Consider the following 21,815-nt stretch of genomic DNA (forward strand, 5'->3'; position numbering starts at 1 on the left):
TTCAATCAAAATAATGGAGGAGATATTCGAAGAAGCCACCGAGTCCCTCTCGCATTATTCTTTTATTTATGATCCCTTTGCTTTTCTCAGGGATGTTGACGATCTTCCTGAAGCTCAACTACCTCCACAGGAAATTGTGAAGACAATTTTCGAACTCCGACAATTCGATAATTTCAATGGGCACCCAGCGAGCTGAAAAACTCTATTGAAGAGCAGTTCTCTTCAACAACACGACCCATATAATGTAACAACCACAACTTATATTACATGATAACCACGACCCATACAACAAGAAAACCATGACCAAAATTACAATACAATAGGAAGAACAGTTCTCTTGAATGACACCAGCAAGCTAAAAGATTTTGTTGAGAATGTCTTGTTTAAGCCTGACCTTCTCAATAGAGTTTTTGATCAGGCTAAAATAAGACATTCTCAGCAGAGTTTTTTAGCTTGTTGGGTGCCCGTTCAAGAGAACTGTTCTTCATATTGTATTATAATTATGGTCATGGTTGTCACGTTGTGTGGTAAGTAGTCCCATATTGCATGGGTCGTAGTTGTCATGTTGCATGGTAAGTAGTCCCATGTTGCATGGGTCGTGGTTGTCATGTTGTATGGTAAGTAGTCCCATGTAGCATGGGTCGTAGTTGTCACCTTATATGGGTCGTGGTTATCATGGGTCGTAGTTATTATCATGTGGCGCTGATTTCAAAGGGTCGCGCTAAACCTGAAGGGAAGAGTTGTAGTTATTAACCAGTGATGATGAGAGTAAGGAGGATGATAATATTCCCATTTGCAAAATTAAGTGGAAGAGACTTGCAGAGTCTTGTGCATCACTGAGCTTCTTTTCTAGCAGTGACTGTGTTATATAGGTTGTGATTGTCATGTTCTATGGATTGTAGTTGTCATGGATCGTGGTTTTAATCTTATAAAGATCGCGGTTTTCATGTTATATGGGTCGTGGTTTGCATTTGTCGTAGATGCCATGTTATATAGGTTGTGGTTGTCATATTATATGGGTCGTGATTGTCATGTGGCTACGGATTTAATTCGTAGCCATAGACATATGGCTACGGTTTTCGTCTGTAGCACGACCGTCGTCATAAGTGCCGAGCCAATAGGTCTAAAACCTATGGCTACAGATTTAATCCGTAGCCATAGATGAAAATAGCTACAAATATAATCCATAGCAATTATTTCTGTAGCCAAAAGTACCTACAGCTATGGATAGTATTGGTAGCTAAAAGTACTACTAGATCCATAGCAATGTTCCGAATTTAATAACAGCTATAGTTGTTAGATTACCAGCTATGGTCAATATTTGTAGCTATTGCCTACATTTACAAAAATTTATAATCATTCATTCATTCAATTACCACCTGCATAATCATTCATTCATTCAATTACAATTATAATGACAATTACAATTTCAACAGTGATACCACGCTCCGCTCAGCCTTGAGCTTATCAAGAACCCATGCATACCTGAATGACCTCTTTTTCACCTCAGCAGCTTTCTTCTCGAACCTCTCAATCACACACTTATCAATTCCAACAAGCTTATAGATAAGATGCCCAATTGTGGTCGACTTGCTAGAGTCGACATGACTAATGACGACATTGTTAATGTGAACCTTCTCCTTTCCCATGATGGCTTACAAAACAAAGAGCAAATAAACTGCAATCATAAAACAATGACAAATACAAGAGTATTCTACAACAGTTGTATAGGAACCGGCCTCTTATCTAAAAATATAAAAATTACAAAAGAGGAAGAAAGAAAGAGATGGACCCCACCATATAATTATAGGCCCTGCTCTCTCGGATTTTCCACAGCTCCTCATCATTATCATAATCTTTTGGATTCAAGTGCCAATATATCACCCACAATTCTGCAAAAAAAAAAAAAAAAAAACATATAACACCCTCACCTTTTATATTGTTCATTTGGTCATGCTAAGATTTTTGTATCTATATAATATAGCAGCCAGAAATGATTTAGTGCTCTTAGACCATTGTAAGTTATGGTGCACCTAGCCGCATGTGGACATCGGTTCACTCCAATCATTTTATCTGAACTGTACTTTAGGTGCAACATGCATTTTAATGGCTACTTTCTAAAAATACACAAAGTAGTCAAATCTAAGCATCTGAATGATGGTGAATAGAATCGATGGTCAAGATCACTTATGGAAATGTGGGTCCAATGATCTGAACCATCTATTTGCTTTGATTTATTATGATTGCTTATGGTTTCAAAGATTTCACTTCTATCAAACCACCCTAAGCATCACATGACTCCCATCCATAGCTTGGGAAATGGATGGTAATATAAAATAGGCCAAATTATTGATGAATTAGATAACCCGATCGGTGTAACTTTTTCTTGGTAGCCGATGAAACCTGTGATGCACCCAATGGACAGCCCAGACTAATTAGCCCATCCAATGGCTCCCATAAAACTAGGAGCATGATAATTGTAGTGCTCTAATAACAGTGGACTATTTCTCTATATGGGCACACTCAAGTGGTACCTTGATTTGGTTCCAGGCAGATGTGGGTCCCATGTGATGCATGCATAAAACCCAACATCCATCATATTTAGTACATGTTTACCTCTAGGGCCTTCAAATCAGGCTGATCCATGAATTAGCTGGCAGTTTGAGAACGGTCAGTTATGAATTTTTGGCCATTATTCTACCAGTTGGAGAATGGTGAGCTCCTAAAATACTACTCTCAGTTTTCATCCTAATTCCTAGCTATCTCTAGTTATATAAGCCAAAAAACTATTTTACAAAATTTGTGCCGCGTGACTAGTAGACCAGCACAAAGATTGGAATTCATCTTTTCAATAAATTAATTAAAATAGGATCATATAGAAAAAAACTATTTTACAAAATCTTTTTTGAGATAACATATCTTTGATTGATGAAACAGCCAAAGAACAATTGTGAGATCTAAATTGATGGGAAGCACACCATCAACAAATTGAAGTAAGAAATTTTCTAAAATTGAAACAAGAGTCTCAAATCTCATTTACCTGTTTCTGAAAGCATAGGACATACGCAATACCTCGAGTCGATTTCATCAATTTCTCATTAAATGGAACAAAATTGGGCTTTCTTTGTGTAGTACCAAAACTGCAAGAAACAAATACTTTTCCTCAGTTCGCTGATCATATGTTCAAAGTACAGGAAGCAAAAGCAGAATTAGAAACAAGACCTTATTGATATGGTCAAAATCACCAAGTAGAATGGCCACTGTTGCCAGCAGAGTAGAAGCCACTACTAGTAGAGCAACCATACACCCTGCAATCTGGAAATTCAAAAATCACAAAGAATTCGCATTTGCAAATTATTAAAAATAAAAAATCAACCACTAATAACAAATACATAATCCCAACAAATCAAAAACCCAAATTGTGAAATGGTAGTTTGATTGTTGAGTTCTCAAGGCCCATTGGAATAATGGATTCCAATTGCAAAAGTTGCAGTCTATCTCCACTAGAAATCCCGCAGTTTCTACTGTTGGGACTAGATGATATGATACTTGTATTCATCCAATCCTTTGGTCATTTACAAATGCCGGATGGAATTTACACGGAACAAGTGCAATTCCATACCACCTAATCCCATGTCCCAAACAGGCCCTAATGGGCCCACTTCTGATTCCTAGTGTTCCCACAGTTTGATGCTCAACTCTGTGAATGAGTCTTCTTCATCTTTTTGTATTCAAATCTGCATTAATAGCCTTATCCCATCTACCGAGGACACATCACTACATCAAAATTTCAATGGTTCTGCATGTACGACAACAACATATGCTTGAATCTGAAAAATGCAGTTAAAGAAAAATGTGATTGTTGCAAAGTTTCAAAACTACATGTGTGAAACCAAAACTACGGAAGAATTGTTTCGTTGTGTGAAAGAACCATTTGTCATGACAACAGAACATCCAATTTGACACTCAATGATGGGGAACTTGGTTTCTAGATGTAGGGCCAATGGATGGTCTATCTAAGCCATTGGTTTGACAACCCCCATCATGGATGGTGTGATATTTAGCTTATTGATTAGTGGAAATATCAAAGTATGCAAATCGCAAACAGCTCACCCTTGGGTCTACTAGGTAAAATGCAAAAGGGAATGAGAGAAAACCTAAGATTTATTATTAATTTTCACCAATATTAAAAATTATAAAAAAAAAAAAAAAAAAAAAAAAGACAGAAAATTTTGGGATTAACAAGAAATTTTCTTGTAAGAATCCACCTTTCCTTTACAAAAAAATAAAAAAAATTTCTTTATCCAGGGATTATTTTTCTTAATACAAAAAAGGAAACATATTTTAGAGTTATTTCTTGATTTTTTAGTGCGACTGCATTTTCTGTTGATGAAAAATACAAACGTAGGAAATATATTTTTACACTAGATATTTTTTAATTTGTTTTTTCTTTTTTGTTTTTGTTGATGAAAAAATTGAAACAAAGTAGAAGCATTGTTTTGTTGGTGAAAATTTGAAATAAAGGAAAAGCATGTTAAAACTGTTTTTTGCTTTTTTTTCCTTTTTTTTTTTTTCCTTTCAATTTTTGTTAACAGAACTAATATTTTAAACAGAAACAAATTCTTGAAACATTTTTTTTTTCTGGTGGGATTTTTAAGGAAGAATTACTCATAAATTTGGATTTTATCAAATAATACCTCTACAATTGGAAATTACCAAACAGTGCTTTTGGAGGTGTTAAATTATCAAAATGCCTAAGGCCTAATGTGAACTGACACATCTGATGGTCCAAGTAGATTTCACATACACATCACAGTGAGGCTCACCATGATATATGTCAAACATTTGAGCCAGACATAGCAGAACTGAAAAAAAAAAAAATCTGAGATCTCAAAACTAGTCATATCTAAACTTAAATGAACAATGCCCCCTGTAACAGTGTCAATCATGTCTAAAATCACTTAAATTGTGGTAGGGTACACCTAAGTTGTGGAATTTCATGATAATATGTCTACCCCTTTATCAAAGGGTCCCACACAGTTGACAAGGTAAGTCACAGATACGGTTGATATTTATGCTTGAGATGCTTCTAATGATAAATTGGATTTCTACAACACATCATGGTAGTGGGGCCATAGAGGTTCACTCAACCATAACTAACATCAGTGTTGATTGTATTGGATCAAAACTCACATGCACAGACACATATGAGATCTTTTATTTTAGTTTTATTGTTATAAGGTTTCACCCAAGTATGACAATATGAACCTCTAATTGTAAATAATAAAAACAATAGAGAGAGAGATCAATAGCCAATTGAAACCAAAATCTGATAAAAGAATGCCAACGTAAACCAATAAGAGATTCATAAAACAAGCAACACCCTGCCTCCTTCCCTCATGACCAAAACATATTGCTGTTAGTGAGCACCAAGATTTGTGGATACCCAAAGTATCAAACCTGATTGAATCTGTCTAGATAAATAACCCAATTAGTTGGGTGATCATCACTGTGGCATGTTGGCAGAAAAGATGGCATGTTACCACAAGTTGTGATACCATTGCCTGCATCTGATTAGTTTTTTAGATTATATTTTTATTTAAAAACCATACAAAAGGCATGTTTCTAGTAAGGAACAGGATCCAGATCTGAGCCTAAATGACAGACCATACCCAATTCCAGATACAAAGCCATCCTAATCCTCATTAATGCCCAAAACTAGGAAAGAAAGGACCAATGGGATACCTGACTCCATCAGATTCAGATCTGGTACCTCATATTCCATTAGTTGGGTCCAGGTAACCTAACCCCAACCCAACCGGTTGACAACCCTACCAAGCATGGGTCCAGGTAAACATGATGTTCCATTGTAAATATGAACTTCCAAAACTCAATGTCATCCACACACCAGTTACGCCACTTTTCTAAAAATAAATAAATAAATAAATAAATAAAATTGGAAAGATTGTAAAGAAAATAACTATTGATTCACGTTCATCATATGCTTCTCACCTACCTAATAAGTAGACTGGCCTGATTTTTGGTTCAACCACCAGCTTTCTTGCTCAGTATCCCACAAGCGTTTCTACCACATTGACATGTTTGCTACCAGGATCCTTATTCATTTGCACGAGTCCCACTCCCATTCCACAATGAAATGATACTGTTTAAATGATCTGTTTGCCAAACACATCAGTTAATCATAAAAGGCAATCCAGGAACCATACAATGCATCTACCAAAAAATTGAGGTAGTTGACAATGCTAAGTCAGAATTTGCAGGGCATGTATGGGTTTTCAGTTTGCATAATTTACTACAGAATTACAGGATTTGGGAATTGGAAGATAAAACTTATTGGGGCACACTTCTTGTAACGCCTCGAATCTTCAGGACTCGAGTACAAGACCTGTTTCCCAAAAACCCGAGTGTTAACCTTAAAGGATGGTCAAATATATTTTTTTCTTCTTTTATCAGAGTAAGTAGATGAGCGTAGGACGGACAAATAAGCATAAAGAAAATTTTCATTATCATTTAGAATATACAAGAGAGTGTCCATAATGACTTATACAAACCAATGTATCGATATAACAAATACAAGAATCCACATGATCTAGAACAAGAAAAATAACATAAGAATGTAAACATAAGCTGCAAGACCACGTAACTCATCGAGGTAGATACAGTCATGCAACCCTAGCACTTGTACCTGGCTCCTCATCAGCCTAAACCTGAAAGTAACTTAAGCCACCTGTGCTACCTGTACGATTATATATTTGATGGATGAGTAGCCAACTCAGTGTGAATTCCCCTCAAAATTACACACTGCCGCATTAGATAAGCATAGTTATAAAACAAAACATACAAAATAATGCATGATGCAAGTCTTCTTAGATGTATGGATGCGTGAATGCAATCATCGCTCCGTGGATGCTCATCTGTGCGAATAATGGGCCATCACCCATGCAATCATCGAACCTAGGAAACATCATCCAGTCAGAATCATCGAACCTGAGAAACATCATCCAGTTGGAACAATACGTGCCATGTATGCATGATTAGCCAAGTCATTATTAGTCCATTTATAACTAGCCAATTTAGATAAGCTTAAAGGTCACAACGGGGAGCACATGGCCTAGCATAGGCCGACGGCTCGAGCATAGTGTCCCATTACCACCATCCCCGGCCCATGAGGCTACCATCTTAGGATGTTTAATGGAAACATATTGACTAGTGGCCAATTATATTACAGTATATAGGGCTTACCATCGCATGGTTGCACGGTATAAAACATTGAACCCACATAGGGAAAATACTAGAACAAAGCCGCATAAGGTGATAACAAAACAACCACATAGGGCAATTATCAAAATAGGCCACATAGAGCGAGTGTTAAAACCATGCGATAAAAGACCATTCTTGAAAACCATTGGACACAACAACCCCGGATGGTAGGCCCACATCAATGGTCAATTTAAACCACCCTTCAATAACTTTTAAGCCGAAGGTCCATTTCAATCATAACCAGTCGGGTTACATCCCAAGTATGGGTGTACATTTATAGATGGGGGTTTCTCACTAATGTACCAGTTTAAAGTTCATAAGAAACCCACCAATAATCCACAAGCATGAACAAATATACAAGATGAATGTTAGGCATGGAATATAGCAATTCAATTTCAACAATTAACACATGTGCTTATAAAATGGAGATATCATTTATAAATTAAGATAAAACTAAAACTTAAGCTAATGAGAAGATGGAAAGCTCAAGGGAAAGAATCATCACCTTATACTTTGAATTGCCAACTGATGTTGATAGGAAATGCATTCTCTTAAAATCAAATCCTACCATAAATTAGGAACTTGCATAATTAGATCCAAGCCCTACACTACTTAGGGTTTAAAATCATAGCCTAGGGTTTTAATTATTTTATCTTTAGGGTTTTAGTCCTAGGGCCTAGTTGTAGCCTTAACTTTAGGGTTTGAATCGTAGTTGGTGTGTAAATTATAAATGCTAATTTAATAATTAGAAAATAATTATTAACCTTAATTTATAATCAATATTAGTTATCATAGTAATAACAATCACTATGATGATAATAAATATTAAGATCTAATATTAAGGAAAATATTTAAGAGAGTTAAACAAAATACTATTATTTAATGATTTCAATTTTGTTTATAATACTAGTTCAAGATAAATAACCTACTAAGGTCTAATCATACATAATATTAGAAATCCCCCTACTAAGAGCGATAACAATGGTATTAACGCGTTAAAATAAGACAGTAGAGACCAGGCCATCCCCTCAGACCATTATGTATGCCCAACGTTAAGGCAGACCATCCAATAATAAGGCTTGAAAACATCCACAGACCATCCTGTGGGCCTTTTATCTCAGCCAAAATCTAGTCCAACGATGGCTGTTTGTGCGTGTAGACAGGCTCAAGTAAATGGGCTGATTTCGGCCTAGGTGTAGCACCACATTAGATGGGCTGGGACTGATTGGTTCGGCCCACTGTGATATGAAACGTGGCCCACCTACAATGTGCAGGGCCCACAGAGTTTTATGGTGTGGCCCACTGTTAGGGTAGGGCCCACAGTCAGGCAGCCTATAAGCGTTAGGTGAGGCCCACCTGCATTTACGTGAACATAGGCACCATCTGCTGCGCTGTTGAAACCATTCTGGCCCATGCTTTTTAGCTCAGACACAGCCTGTCCCTGGCCATTTTTCCACCCACTTCAGAGGCATGATGGCTGCTATTTTCACCACCGAGGGACGGCTCAAAACAAGGTTGTTTCACCCTCATTTTTGGACTGATATCGGCCCATGGTGCAGCTCAACAGAGCTCATGTCTCAGCTCAAAATAGAGCTTCAATGGGGCCCCTAACGCTGTCGGAAACAGGCCATTGTTTGGCTCGACCCAACATTACTGTGGTTGGACCGAACCCAGCCATTGTTTGGCATGGTCCCGGTCCAGGCTAGCATGACCTAATTCACCTAACTAAAACTACAAGGAAACTGAAAATATCAAAGGATAGACGTTTTACCTGGGTGTCTTCCTCACCTAGCTGAAAGAGGGGATCGGTTTCCTTGTTTGTTCCCCTCTCTCTCTCTCTCTCTCTCTCTCTCTCTCTCTCTCTCTCTCTCTCTCTCTCTGTTTGTGGTGTAACTATGGGTCCACACTGACCCGACTCAGCCCAGTTTCTCACGGCTGAGGTGGTGCAGGGTGCACTGAGTTCAACCGGTCAGCCCACTGCTCACGGCCACTCCCTTTCTCCTCTCTACACTCTCTTTCCTCCTCTCTTTCTCCTACAATGGCTACCACGGCTAGCACTGAGCCAACTCGACCCGAGTTAGATGGGTCATCTTGGTGCAGTGCGGCACCGACCTCGCCTTCCTACGCTCACTCTCTCTTTCTTTTCTATTTCCTTTTCTCTCCCTCTCTGCCTTGGTGTGAATCCCAAGACGCACGCTATTTATAGCCGAGAGGAGCGCTTGCACGGTCCATCTAACGGCTGAGATAGGGTGTTGATCTTTATGCTCCCACCTTGGTTTCCTAAATGCATGTGGTCCATCCATCACGAGGGATGGATTCCTGGTGCTGAGGCCCATAGGAAAAGTAATCTGGATCACTGGATGGGGTCCACACGATCATGGTGGGTTGATCAGTTTAACGGGGAAGATGACGGCGCCTCTAATGGCGTTTTCGTATTGGTCGGTTAGAACGGCCATCCAATCCTTCTGGATGGATCAGATGGGGCATGGTATTAGTGTGGGACCCACTTTCTCTCTTGCAACTCGTCTGAGTGCAATATCCCGCGAGATATTCCGCCTCCAAAGCTTTTCTCGCGAGATGGGTGGCTCTGCTGAGAGAAACGTTACAACCCTACAGCGGACGGTGGAGAGCACTCCACGTGGCCTGGTGGAGGCTTCGAATCGTGCTAGCGTACGCTTCCCGAAGTGGGAATGTTTCCCACGCCGTTTGCTCCTGCAGGCAGTTGCCTGTTTACTTCTGGCAATGGATGGAAGGCCCAGATCTCCACTCTGAGGGACGGCTGGGATCGAGGGAGAAGCTCGGACACGGATTACTATCGTGGAGAGTTCCCTATTAGCTACATTTTGGAGAGTACAGCTATGCATCAGAGACCGTTCGTTGGTTGCACGCATGCACACGTGCATGGGTTTGGATGGTCAGTATAGGATTGGTCTTCAGGATCTCCCTAAATCAATGGACGGTTCGGATTTTCCAAAGGGTGGCTCGAAAGGAGTCACAACTAGTCCCAATTGGACGTTTTCCCGCCGTTCCTTACCTGTGCATGAGCACGACTGCAGATTTCCGAATAACTAATACAGTGGTGGTCGTCTGGAAGATATAAGACCGATGAACGGTCTGGATCTAGCTTATTTTAGTTGAAAGTGGACCACGACTCGCGATGAATGGACGTTGTCCGTCCATCGAATGTAACAGGGAGGCTTTGCCTCTCTTTTTTCAAAATCTTGCAGGTCAGCGCCCGTTTGGCCCATGGTGTGGTCCGATGCACTTCATACACGGTGGTTGAGATGTACACACACCCCAGTTTGGGGTCCACCGAGATGTTCTTGATAAATCCACACCGTCCATTTCACTAGGTGGGCCCTTATATGTACTTCAACAAAAGATCACGTGGGTACATGGCTCAGGTGGGCCATACACTTAACTTTCTACTCCTAATGGTGGATTTCCGTTAGTCTAGTGGTCGGATGATTCCGAAGTTGGACGTCAACGGTTAAAATATCCTAATGGGCCATTTTTAAGGCTTTCATCATGTATTTCTACCTAATACTAAGATTAATATAAATTTTCATTATTATTGTATATCACTTATAGTTATGGCGATTAAAATGGCATACACACATATAATTAAAATTTTGATATTAATGTACCACTATATACACGCTATTGCTCACGTATACTTAATTCGTAGTATTACATTATAATTAAATGCACGTATGAATGAATGTTATACAAGGCAGTTGAGATGAATGGATCATGGATTTTTGGGTATCGGTGTGCATGGATGGCTACAGAAACACACGTGAAAACAGATTTAGACTTCCCTGATGACACCCTAGTACGCAAAAGTACGGGGTGCTACACTTCTCCACTTTGTTCTCTCCTTTTTTTTTTTTTTCTTTTTTATTCAGACTTAAAGCTAGATCAAATAAGCAGAAGCAGAAGTGGATACGGGAAGAAGTGAATTTAAATTCCTATATAAAACAAAAGAGTAAAATTCAAGAAATTTGTACATGATATACCTCAATTGCAGACACAGATGTCTTGCACTTTGCAATCTCAAAGAGATCTGTATGAGTTTGCAGTCTGAAACTCACCCTACAAGACATATAGACAATATTAAACCTTTGATTTATGGCCTCCAAATACTCGATTTCGAGGAGAACAACAAAAAAATAAAAATAAAAAATGAAGTCTTAATATTGATTAATAGGGAATTTCAATCTAAAATATTTTTGAGCTTTCTCCATCCATGGTGAGACTCGATGATCGTTTGAATCACAACTGAGAAAGTAATGCGGATAGTTTCGAGTTTGATCAGGTCATGATTTGAAAAAAAGGCGTTAAAATGAGTTAAAGTACCAAAGCTCCTAGGGCTGTTAGAATGCCAACTGTGAGACCCATGGCAGTGGTTGTTTTCCTATCTTTCGTTCTTCCAAACTCCAAGAGAGTGGCACAGTGATTCTCTGTTGGCCGCCCATTTGGGAATTCTACTTCCACTTCGTGAAGCAAAAGCACCATGTCCTATGCTATGAAGTGCGATCAATCACTTAAAGCTCAGGACACCATAAAAAGGATGATATATTCTTTCAAAGTGAGTAGCGAAAAGGGAGATATTTAGAAATACAATGTGTCACCCTCCATTCACCTAAAACTACAAACAGAAATACATATACACGCACACACATAGATAGATATACATGCCTATACAAAAAAAAGATCACCATCAAACATTATGCACTAAAAGCCAGTGTACATGTCTCCCACCAATTGTGAATGGATGGAGGGAGGTGTGCACCCACTCTTTGGGAATATTGCACCAAAGTCAGGCCAGGGGCATTGAGCCCTAGCTCAATGGCAGTGCTTTCTGTCACAACCTTGAGTGTCTCAGGTTCATATATGTTGACGTACTCATATGTATAATATACATGCATGCATACATATACTTAATATGCATGAATGCATAAAAATCCTCATATGTTGTCCAGGAAAGAGATTGTTTGAAAGTATTTTCATGAGGAGATGAAATTCAAGAGTGCAGTGTAGAATTTAAATTGATTTGCCTGTTCAAAACTGGAGTAGGCTAGTCTCTCTTCCATGCGTAAACAGGAAATGTCAAATGCACTTTGGCAGGCTGCAGGGATTTCTTCGTGCTCATGAAGTCCCAAAAACCTATCCCATTAAAGAAGAATGGTTTATTGACTAAAATTTCAGATGGCTAGCATTGTTCTAGTTCTAAAAGCTATAACTCAATTTACTGAAAGGAGGAGGAAAGAAAAGTATGTAACCCATGTAAAAATTGATGGAATCAATGTTTTGAAAAATCAAATCAAATAGGTAGAACCACAAATTTGTTTAAGTATTTTTAAAAGATTAATAAAATACAAAGACTAGATCTTTCTTTCTTTGATAGGTAAGCTGGGCTTGACCCTGAGACCTCAATGTTGAAAAGCAGTTTGTCTACCATTGAGCTAAAAAAGAAAGGAGAAATCAATAATATTCCATAATTCCATGATTAACATTAGCCAAACTATAACAATCTATGGCAGTGTGATTAGTAATGAGCCATATAGAGCATCTTGACTGATTATAAGAAAGAAGTTAGTCTCAGTATGTCATTGACAACCCCACTACATCACCCTTCATTTCTTATTAGATATTAAGCTATTAATAATCATGAAACCATATGTTAGTCCATTAGTGATACAATTGTATGATTCATATATGGTATTTATGAAGAGAAGCTGTGCAATCACCATCATTGGCTGAACATATGCATAGCAACCATGGGTCCTTGGTTTGTATAAGGTCCTTATTCGAACTGTTGATCTGATGGGCCCAGCAGTGGATGGACTGTCCCAAAATCAACAGATGAGACAATCTTGACCTTACAGTTGGTGACCTGAATTAGACAGGAAAGGAAATACAGCAACAGTATACAGTCTACAATCTTAAAATTAGACAAAGATTGCATTTTGGGGGCATGTCCTATCCATATTGCCCATTTGATCAATAGAAAATTCTCACACGTGTAGGGCTCATCAGATAGGTAGGGATTCATATTTACCCTCCTCTCCATCCTCACATTCTTTTGCGTCTAGCAAATTCTCAAGGTCCTTAGCAAATTCTTCATGAATGTTTTTGGATCCTCTTGTGTTTCTATGTCCCTGTTAATTGTTCTTCCAATCTATCCCACTGCGACAAAGTCAAAGACAGGAACAAGGTATGCATTTTCTGTTAAGCTTTTCAACGAACAGTTGCTGGCCGTTTTAAGCTAAGGTAGATAGTAATGTGATTTTCCCCACATCAAATTTTCAGAAACAAGAAATAAAAGAAAAATCAGCAAAGAAGAAACAAAAGGCAAAATCACAAAATCATAACTATTTCTGGTTTTTGATGATTCTAAAAATTTGATTAATGTTGCTAACCCCCAAATGCCAGCGATTCGACATAAAATCCCTATGTTAAAAGAGTAATCTAATACAAATCCAGTGAATACAATGAGGGAACTACGATTAAAAAGTAACTGCGATTTAAAACCTAATTCATCAATATGAATGCTGGGGAAGTTGCAATTTGATTCAATGGCGCATCCAAATGCAACAAAATTTTTTAAGGGCTTGTGACAAAGAAAAAAAATGCATTGGGATTATTGGTGTGTATGAATGGAAAGAACCCACTCCACATTTTAGAAACAGAGAGAGAGTAACCATTCTTTTGCTTCTCCTCCTCCTCATTCTCTTTTTTCTTCTCCTTCTTGCGGTGAAAGGGGGTTTTGAAAACACTAGCGATTGAGAGAGAGAGGGGTTGGGAAATAGAGAGAGGGGAATGCGGCCAAGAGACAGGGAGAGGGTGAGGTAGAGCGAGAGATCGAGAGAGGGCTGAGTGCGAGAGAGACATTGAGAGATGGGTTTTTGGGAGGTCTGTTGCGGGCGGGAGAAAAGGGCGGACGATTTGGGAATTGGGAGGGGCACATTTCATTTTGGGAGGGCGTCTTTCATTTTAGGAGGGGCACGTGACGGACGGCCCATTTAGACTTTGGGTTTTAGGACCACGGGGCCCACCATGATGTATTTTATTTATCCACTCTGTCCATTAATTTTAAAGTAATATTTTAAGTGTTGATGCAAAAAAATGAGTCAGATCGAAGCTGTAAGAAGATCACACAACATATTAACAATAAAAATTTAATTTTTATTATTTCTGATGGTGTGGTCCACTTAGACCTTTAATCTACATAATTTTTGGGCTCATCCACTGAAATTATATATCAGAATTGATGGACGGCTTAGATCAAACACATATATTCCAATACGCTTCATGGAGCCCCTTAAGCACCATCATTATCTAATAAGATTATGGTGAGGGGGTAGGCTTTAGCTACAGATCAATTAGGCTTTAGCTACGGATTAAATTTGTAGCATAATTGCTACGGATTTAATCCGTAGCCAAAAACATTCAAAGTCTATGCCCTTTGCTCGATTTTTTGGTAGTGTGTTATATGGTTGTAGTTGCTATGTTATATGGATCGTGGTTGTCATGTTTCATGGATCGTGGTTGTAGTTTTCAATGTGTTCACTTCCTTTTCTACCAAACCATTGGTACCATAACTTAAGGCCCACAATGGGGGTAATCTGATCCATCCACCCTGTCGGCTAGCTCGCTGTGGGCCCAAAAATTCCTGACTTGGGCGATATCTACTTCTATCCACCTTGTTGGCTATTATTTGGCCTTACCCCTAAAAAGACACTGCAAAAAGTATGGGCTGCATGGATTATGGAAGGCGTGGATGCCTTACTCCTAAAATGTCACAGCATGAATTATGGACGACATGGATGCCTTACCCCTTGAATGACAAGGCAAGGCATGGATTATGGATAGCATGGATGAAACACATAAGGACCGAGCCGTCCATAATCCATTCGGTGTACTGCCCTGTGCAAGGCCCAACTCGTTTGGCCAATAACCTTGTATCATGGTTGTCCAGTTACATGGGTCGTGTTTGTGACGGTATATAGATCATGGCTTGAAGGCTTTTACGAATTGTGGTTGTCATGTTATATGGGTCGTGGTTTGCATGTTACACGGGTGTCAGCTAATGCGAGTCGTGGTTGTCACGGTACATGGATTGTCGTTAGCAACCACGTTCCACGCAGGATACAACAACGATCCATTGTTCATCATAACCACGACCCATGTGCATGACAACCACGATCCATTGTGCATTTGAACCATGCCACATTGTCCATGACAACCAGGACCATTTGCGCTTCATAACAATGACCCTTCATAATGGCCTCGATGCATGGTCTACCCTCAAGAAATCAAACCTTGACCATTGACAGTGACAATCACAACTCCTCATGTTGTGAAACCACGACCCAGACAATGGTTCGTTGTTCACATGCATAGTGGATTGTGGTTGTTAATCTAGATGGATTGGATTTGTTACTGTCATATCTGTGGGCTCCATTAGCTTTGTTCAACAAGGGGTATAGGAATATCTATGTCACAGTCAATCGGCTTACCTCTATAGCATTGATGCGTTTGAATGTTCTAGTGTCCAAATTGCACATATATCATGGTACTGCACTCCCTTGACTTGCCATATGATACATATATCATACGCACAATGATAACGTGACTTGAACCACATAAATGAGTGAAATCACTTATAAAAACCCTAAATTCACTTAAGTATAATAGATCTTATGCACATGAATCTATAATATACAAATCTGTAAAAGTAACGTGCTCATTAATATGACGGTAATGCAAGAAAATTTTGTATACCACACTAGTCTTAATTGATGGCATATGCAGCAAATGCAGTCTTGTTAGGAGAGCGGATTAGGGTCGTGATTGTGAACCACGATCCAGTGTGGATGACAACTATGATCCAACATGGATGAAAACCACGATCCAATGTGCATGTGAACCACGAGATCCAACAACAGGGTCGTGATTGTCATATACAATGGGTAGTGTTTTCCAACAATGATCTATTTTAGATGACAACCACGACCCATTGTTTGTCATATCCACGACCATTCGAGTGGGGTCGCGGTTGGCAGATGTTATGGGTCATGGTTTTCATGCTAGATGGGTCATAGTCATAAAGTTAAAAGGATCGTGCCTTCCACTACCCTGTGCAATGCCTAACTCGTTTTGCCCATGACCTTGTATCGTGGTTGTCAAGTTATATGGGTTGTTGTTGTTATGGATCGTGGTTTTTATGTTAAATGGGTCTTGGTTATGATGTTATATGGATCGTGGTTGTCAGTAATATAGGTTGTAGTTCTAATGTTATAGGGGTCGTGGTTGTCATGATATATGGATCGTGGTTGGCATCCACATTCAACGACCCATATACAGCAATGATCCATTGTGGATGTCAACCAACGTGGCTGACAACCACGATCCAATGTGCACCTGAACCATGATCATAAGACAGGGTCGTGGTTGTGATACACACTATGTGGTGGTTTCCAACCACGATCAATTGTGGATGTTAATCACAATCCGTTGTTTATCATATCCACGCCCATCTCATTCACCAAATCATTACAGATAATATTAAGAAGAAACATCAAATACATTAATCCATTCAACATTTAATTATTAATCAGTATTTGACTCTCTTCGCTGGTCTACATGACGTCTCTTCTTATTTTTTGTAAAAGCAGCATCATCTTCTTTCATGTCTTGTAGACAGTCATATGCAATTGTCTTTCTAAATTTAGGAATGTCTTCTTATAGAAAAAGAATGAACTAATATTAAAACAAAGGACATAACAATCAAGATTTAATGTAAATGAATTAATATATACTTACATGCGTAAAGTCAATTGCACGCATGCTGTTTAAGAAGTCTATATATTTCAGCATAAATACGCCACAATCATCCGAGTTGTGTTACGTAGGTCTGTCAGCGGATATCCTCACATTCCATGGCTTCTCCCAGATCTTAGATTCGCCATCAAGAATATGGAATAACCACCTCAGTCTGTCTGTTATCTGCATGACGACTAGCTCGTTTTTCCCTTTACAGTCGGTACTCATGTTGTTATACAAAGTGACATCTCTCTTCTTCAGATAAACAACAACCATCAACCAGTGCAGCTTCCTCGCGTTGAGAGGGATGTATAATTATTAAGCACAAGAAATACGACAACAGTTAAAGTCTTGCCTTTCCAAAATGAATAATATCATTTAAGTCCATGTACATGTACAAGTAACTAAGATCTTACCACTTCATACTTCCATAGAGCTTCGGTTTACCTTCACCGTCAATAATATGTATAAGAGTTTCATTCAACTTGTCAGACTTCATGGCCTGTCGATCCTTATGGTTGCCAGATCCATAAGTTCGCAACTCGTTAAGTTGAACTTCCATAAATTACTATTGATATATTGGATAGGGTTAGAAATATAAATAGCTAATGATGTTTTAAAAATAGCTATGGTCCTCAAATTCACATTACTGTAAATAGCGACGAGACGAATGCACAGTCCTGTCTACCTTGCGGTTGAGTTTCCTGACGCACTGATAGGTAGCTTAGGTATAGATTGATGGCCTACATAATGAGAAAAATATGTGATATAATATTCATACATTGATATTAAATAAAGAATGAGAAATGATAGAAACTTACTGTAGAGTCGACCCATTATTTTAGGTCATAGATGCTCTTCAACCAGAGATATGAACTTAATTCTCTGACAACTCTTAACTCGTTGTCTTCGGCTTCATTTAGAGCTCGGTGGGGATCCACGTACCCCTGATGACTCTCCTTTACAGTTATAGCTCGGTGGGGATACGCTGTATCGCGGTGTGGTCTCCCTTCCTCACTCAATTGCAAAGTACCGATGTTGAGCTGTAATAAAACGACATCATATATGCAATTCATAACATAATGTCTATTTAAAACCATGATCCAAATGCCATTTCACGTACAATTTTCTTATTAACTTTATCCTTTAGCAGGTTCATCTCCTGCCTCAATGTAGCATTGTGCTTCTCTAGCTGCACAATTTGTGCTTCAATGTTGTGCATCGAATTGATTTTCTCCTTTAACACAAAAGAAAAATATTTATGTATTTCAACATGTCATGTAGGGAAGTAAGGTTGTCATCCATAAAGGGACGTGGATCATGGTTGTCATCCACATAGGGTCGTGGTTCACAATTGGCATGGTTCATGGATCGTGGTTATCATCCATATAGGGTCGTTGTTCACAATTGGCATCCATAGTGGGTCGCTGTTCATCCACGATCTAGTTTGGGTGATATCCATGACCAATTGTACATGATAACCATGACCAATTATACATGATAACAGCGATCCAATGATGACAGTGACCATGACCCTCATTGGATCGTGTTAGTCATCCAAATTGGGTCATGCATTAACTACCCACGACCCATTGTGACTGGCAACCATGACCCACTATGGATAATCATGACCCATAAATATACCTTCTATGCATCGAACTCATTTATTAGCATTAGAAGCCTCTGCCACTGAAGTACAATCTTACGGTTGAGAGGGCTTGTCGAAATTTTGTCCTAAAATAAAATCACATATTGTTCATGTATCATCTAGATGAATGGTCATGGTTATCACCTATCAACCATGTTGGATCGTGGTTCTTATCCACATTGGATCGTGCAACAACCATGGCCCATTATATATGATAACCACGACTCATTATGAATATTAACCATGATCCTTGTCTAGACTTGGCAAATCAACACATAACCACAGCCAAATAACGACAAAGATAAATAAATTCATATACCATTGTAGAACGGAAATCATCTGCTAGCTGCTTCATATGCTCCCAGCATTCTCATCTTTAAGATGGGTCAACCCAGCTTCAAAGCTATTGAGCTAGCTCATCCTAACCTCAACAGTGGAGTTGTTGACCTATTGTAAAATCGTATATTAGAAGACATTACATTCATAATGACTTGTTAACTATTAAACCAAAGTCAAATCACGTACATATTTTGTATGTATATCCTATCTCGTCCACATTGGGTTGTGCATCAACCATGACCTGTTGTGGATGATAACGACAACCAATCACACATGATAACAACGATCCAACATTGACAATAACCACGATCCAAGGTGGAACACATCTACGACCAAATTTCAATTTTATATACCTTTATTGCTTGTACATCCTCTCCAAGCTGCTTCATCTGCTCCTACAGTGAAGCATTCTCTTCCCTCAGAGGGCTGGTTGAAGGGACATTGTCCTATAATAAAATCATATATCAAAAATGAAATTGAATGTCATTTTTGAGGAATTCCACTACGACCCTTCCTGGTTGTGAACCACGACCTACTGTGGATGACAACTACAATCACGAAAAGGGTCGTGGTTATTACGACCAATGGAGCATGGTTGTCGTCCATATTAGGTCGTGGTTCACATCCAAGGAGGGTCGTGGATGATAACCATGATCCACATTGGATGATAATCACGATCCATATTGGATAAAAATCACGATCCACAATGGATGATAATCACGATCCATATTGGATAAAAATCACGATCCACAATGGATGATAATCACGATCCATATTGGCTAAAAATCACGATCCACTGTGGATGATAATCATGATCCACAATTCGTAGAAACCACGACCCTTGGCTAGATCGTGGTTCTCATGATATATGGATCGCAATTCATCAACGACCTAGTGTGCATGACAACTACGACCCCTAGTGTATGATAACAACGATCCATCACTAGATCACAACCAAGATCCAAAACAGGACACAACAATGACCAAATAAGATTCAGGATAAATTCAATTTCATATATCTTCATTGCCTAAATCTCCTCTTTAAGTTGTTTCACCTGCTCCTGCAATGAAGCATTCTCTCCTCTAAGAGGGCTGATCGAAGGGACAATGTCCTTTAATAAAATCATATATTATTATGTATTTCAATATGTCTTTTTTTAAGGAACTCAAGCATGTGAACCACGACCCAGTGTGGATGACAACTAAGATGAAGTAAAGGGTCATGGTTATTACGAACACTAGATCGTGTTTGTCGATCGTATTGGGTCGTGGTTGAACCACGACCCAAAATGGATTACATCAACGACCAGGATGACAACTACGATTAAGAATATGATCACGGTTATTACGACTAATGAAGCGTGGTTTTCGTCCATGTTGGGTCATGGTTCAACCACACCCACAAACCATTGAGGATGAAAACCACGATCCACTATGTATGATAACCATGATCCATAGTTCATGGAAACCACGACCCTCTGTTGGATCATGGTTGATACACGACCTAATGTGCATGACAACCATGACCCTTTTTGGATGATAAGAACGATCCTTTTTGGATGATAACCACAATCCATCTTTCATTTATCTTATTTGCCTGAAACTCATGTTTTAGCTGCTTCATCTACTCATGTAGTGAAGCATTGTCATCTTTGAGATGAATCATCCCATCATCAATAGTTGTTGTTGTTGTTGTGCTGTTGACATGTATTAAAATCATATATTAGAAGGCAGTACATTCACAGTGAGCTATTAACAAATAAAGCAAAGAAATTTCATGTACATATTTGGTATTAATATCCTCTCTCATCAACTTCACTTCTTCGCGTAAAGAAGCATTCTCCTCCTTGAGTTACTTTATTTCTCCTCCAAACTCATCAATCTGTTTCACTTCATCCTTTTTTCCTTCCACTTCAATGGCAATGGTCTCAATCTGCTTATTAAATTTCTTTATTGCGGATCTTGATTTTTTATTATCTTTCAATACCTTGCCAAGAAGTTCCTCGAGGGAGGCTTTACGATTAGCTTCAACTTTATTTTTCATTTTCAAGAGGGAGGCTGTAAGATCAGCCTCAACTTTATTTCTTATTTCCTCCACATCCTCCACCATTGTCTCTGTCATGGGTGTTGCCCACAGAGCCTTGTCCTTCGTATAAGTGTCGTCAGTTATACTCCTAATAACCTTGGTCTCTGCTTCTTCGACCGTTGGTTGAAGGTCTAAAGCTAGCACCACCTGCAGGAGAAAAAATGATTTATTAATTATAAACATACTGTATAATTAAATTATACTACTAATTAAATAACTCTTACCAGTATAGCTCTGAAGATGGCAGATATGGAGGGATATCTGCCTACTTTATAAGGATCCCAGGAATCGTTGTAGGCAGTCTTTTAACGGCTCACCCACTGTCACTAGTGAGTTTGGGGAACCGTTCGTAGGCCCAAACCTGTTTAAAATCAATTATCATGCATTACATATTGGTTTACATGTATGGAGTAAAAATTTAAACTCAAAGTATGAATCAGGACAAGAATAACTTACTTGTAGGGCGTATGCCCATCCGCATATGTTTTATGATTTGGGGTATTGGCCATTCACCCGAACACTACCAATTACAGTGTTAACCCCATCCATCAAATATTCATACCCCACACTACCCCAGAGGTAGTTATTAAAATATTTCAAGTCATCAACCATGTCGATAAACTTATTAAC

General features: G+C 38.9%; 1 long non-coding RNA gene across 3 annotated transcripts; it reads right to left on the minus strand.

Moving 5' to 3' along the window:
* Positions 1-1,454: 1,454 nt before the first annotated feature.
* Positions 1,455-6,363, minus strand: LOC131246046 (uncharacterized). 3 transcript variants are annotated; one of them, XR_009171119.1, is made up of 5 exons: positions 6,017-6,363; positions 3,223-3,315; positions 3,073-3,140; positions 1,798-1,892; positions 1,455-1,678 (listed from the first exon to the last, which is right to left on the minus strand). It is a non-coding gene; the product is annotated as an uncharacterized LOC131246046 (long non-coding RNA). The 3 variants fall into 3 exon arrangements; XR_009171120.1 differs by having other exon boundaries at positions 3,041-3,140; XR_009171118.1 differs by having other exon boundaries at positions 3,041-3,315.
* Positions 6,364-21,815: the final 15,452 nt, after the last annotated feature.

This window comes from Magnolia sinica, chromosome 5, assembly GCF_029962835.1.
Source record: "Magnolia sinica isolate HGM2019 chromosome 5, MsV1, whole genome shotgun sequence".
In the NCBI taxonomy this organism is placed as follows: domain Eukaryota; kingdom Viridiplantae; phylum Streptophyta; class Magnoliopsida; order Magnoliales; family Magnoliaceae; genus Magnolia; species Magnolia sinica.